The sequence below is a fragment of the Telopea speciosissima genome, chromosome 5, assembly GCF_018873765.1.
Source record: "Telopea speciosissima isolate NSW1024214 ecotype Mountain lineage chromosome 5, Tspe_v1, whole genome shotgun sequence".
Classification (NCBI taxonomy): Eukaryota; Viridiplantae; Streptophyta; class Magnoliopsida; order Proteales; family Proteaceae; genus Telopea; species Telopea speciosissima.
Genome location: NC_057920.1, coordinates 37,962,367 through 37,965,880, shown reverse-complemented (window position 1 = coordinate 37,965,880; position 3,514 = coordinate 37,962,367).

Genomic DNA, 3,514 nt, shown 5'->3' with positions numbered 1-3,514 from the left:
CTTGGTGGTCATTGATGAAGACCGTTGAGGAGCGCATCTGATGCTTTTTATCTTAGGGACTCCTTTTTGTTCTTGCTAGGAGTTTATCCTTGTTTTGACTGTGGGCCTGTTGTAGTTTTTACTTTCTTTTCTTTTGGGGTTGAGTATGCTCACCCTGTATATATTTATGTATGTAGTTCTGTTCTTGTCAGCTTTGTTTCTATGTTTGTGGGTTGGTGGGAAATGTACAAACTTTCTTATGTATATATTATCATCATTTCCCCGTATCGCTATGCTTCCTTTTATTATTGAAATTGTAGTTTAACTGCAGCATTCTGATCTTGCCTTTGGTAAAGTGAATGAATGTGGTTCCGTGAATGTAAGCACTGCATATAGATCCATGGGATTTGGCGGATTGCCGTTATGTAATTCGGGTCACCTACCCAATCCTCCTAGGGGGTGGTTTGGGGTGTGACATTACTAGTTGGCAGTTACAGAGACTTGCCTGTTAGACTCAGGTATATAACTAAAAGATTTTTGTTAAAAAATTTAAAGTTTATTATTTAGTGTCATGCGTGGAGAAACATCGCATAAAATACCTAAGGGATAAGAACACAAGTAACAGAAACACTTCATAATAAACAAAAGAGAAAAATTAAATATATATAACAATACACCTTGCTGGTATGACAACATAAATTCACTGGAACTATGGAATGGGTATGTACATGACTTAATTAGGAATTTTTTGGTTGACCTCGAAAAGGAGTGTTGGATTATTGAGTATGTTGCTCTTTTCAGAAAGGCAACCATGGTCAACACAAGAAGCTCTCGAGGTGGTCGTAAAGGAAAACACCCTCGTGTTATACCGGAAGTTGAACTACCAAATGGAACTGAGGCCCAAAATTCTGAAGCATCGGCTGCTTCGTTAGGGGCACCAGCGACTACTCAAGCCACTGTTGTGGCACCTTAGCCGGGTATAGCAGCCGGTGAGGTAACAGCTTTCATGACTACTATGATGCGGACCATGCAGCAACAACAAGAACTGCTAGGTCAAATGTCTACGCAATTTGCGACCATGATGCATGAGTGTGCAACACCAGCTTCACCACCCAACTGGCCCATACTTTTCCCACCACTTGTGCCTCCACACTTGGCGGAAAACTCTACCGCTAAGGTAATGGAGAGATTCAACAAACTCCAACCACCCGTATTTTCCAAGTTGAATTTCGAGGCAATGCAGCCGGAACGGTGGATTAGTGCCCTAGAGAAGGCATTTGATATGCTCGAGTATTCGGATGCACAAAAGCTGATATGTGCTGGTTATCAGCTACAGAATGAGGCTGAAGCCTGGTGGAAGGCTACTAAGCCAAATCTGGAAGCCACTCATCCGAATCCCACATGGGAGCAATTTAAAGAAGTTTTCTTTAAGAACTACTTCCCAAAGAGTTTTAGGGACAGGAAAGAAGCTGAGTTCTCTGCACTAGTACAAGGAACCAAGTCAGTGCTAGACTATCAACAACAGTTTGAAGACCTATTCCATTTTGCTCCAAAGCACCTAAAAGGGGAAGTTAGCAAGACAAAGAAGTTTGAGAAGGGACATAAACCCGAGATCGGGTAAGTTCTATCAATACTGGACATTCGGGATTATGCTCAGATGGTCGATAGGGCGAAGACCATGGAGGATAGATTGAAGGAGAAAGAAAAAGAAAAGGCTACGTTGTCGCCCGGGTTGAACAAAAGACCAAATAATTTCCAGAATTTTGGTTGGCCAAATAAGGTTTTTCGAGGAACCAGTTCAAACCCCAATCCGACTCCGTATCGTAAGCCACATGTGGGACAGAATCCTTTCCGCCCTACTTTCAATCAACCTGCTCAACTGGCTACGAGTGAAGCGACAACAGCTGTCCCACCCTATAAGTGTTATGTGTGCAACAAAGAAGGGCACATGGCCAAAGAATGTAGACAGCATGGGTACAACAATAACCCGCAGAATTAGTCCTACGCTAGACCTTTTCAGCCACAAGACAATCGGGCGCGAGGAAAGGTGTTCACATTAACTAATGAAGAAGCTGAGGCGAACCTCGATGTAATGATAGGTAAGTCCATTGAACTCTACTAAATGGTAAGGGAAATCATTGTATATTGTGACCTAAATTGCATATAAACCCTAGGTACCCTGAGTGTCTCAACCATCCCTGCACGAGTGTTATTCAACTCGGGCGCATCCCACTCTTTTGTTTCTACCACCTTTGCAAGTAGGATGGAAAATCAACCGAGAGACATCGGGCACGATTTAGTAGTCAGCACACCGACGGGCAGTGTCATGAGCTTGAAGGAAGTCTACAACCCCTATCAGGTAGAAATTTGTGGGAGAAACTTGACCACACAGCTAATAAAGTTCGACATGAAGGACTTTGACGTGATATTAAGCATGGATTGGCTATCCACCTATGGAGCAAATGTCATGTGTGCAGAAAAGAAGATAGCATTCAAGTTGGAAGATGGGTCAGTTTTCACCTATCAAAGTGAACCAGTGTGGAAACCCAGAAGGATAACCCTATCTGCCCTCCAGGTGTGAAAGTTGCTAAATGAAGGATGTCAAGGCTTTTTGGCCACTATGATTGACACTGAGGCAAAGGTAAAGCCCTTGGAGGAACTTAACGTGTCAGAGAATTTCCTGATGTTTTTCCAGAAGATCTGACCCAGCTACTGCCTGATCGTGAGATAGAGTTCATGATTGATCTAATTTCTAGTGCAACATCGGTATCCAAAACACCATACTGCATGGCACCTATCGAATTGAAGGAATTACAGGTCCAGTTACAAGACCTATTGAAGAAAGGTTTTATTCAACCCAGCGTATCTCCCTGGGGAGCACCCGTGCTATTTGTGAAGAAGAAGGATGGTAGCATGCAGCTGTGTATCGACTACCGTGAGCTAAATAAGCTGACCATCAAGAATCGATACCCGTTGCTGTGCATTGATGACCTATTTGACCAGCTACAAGGAGTAAGAGTCTTCTCCAAGATTGATCTTAGGTCCGGATTCCATCAATTGAAGATCAAGAGCGGCAATATTCACAAGACAGCATTTAGAACTCGATATGGACATTACGAATTCCTAGTTTTATCGTTTGGGTTAACCAACGCCCTAGCAGCATTCATGGACATGATGAATAGAGTATTCCATGATGTATTGGATAAGTTCGTCATCATGTTTATTGACGACATTCTGGTGTACTCCAAGTGTGAAGAAGAGCATGCCCGACACCTTAATTTCGTGTTACAGCAGTTACGGGAGCACCAGCTTTATGCCAAGTTCAGCAAATGTGAATTTTGCTTCACCAAATTTGATTCCTGGGGCACATCGTCACCAAGGATGGCATTAAAGTGGACCCAGACAAGGTGAAAGTGGTTCTCGAGTGGGAAACTCTGAAGAGTGCCACGGAGATCCGAAGTTTCCTAGGATTGGCTGGATATTACCGCCAATTTATTAAAAATTTCTCGCGCATTTCAGCACCTATGACAAAGCT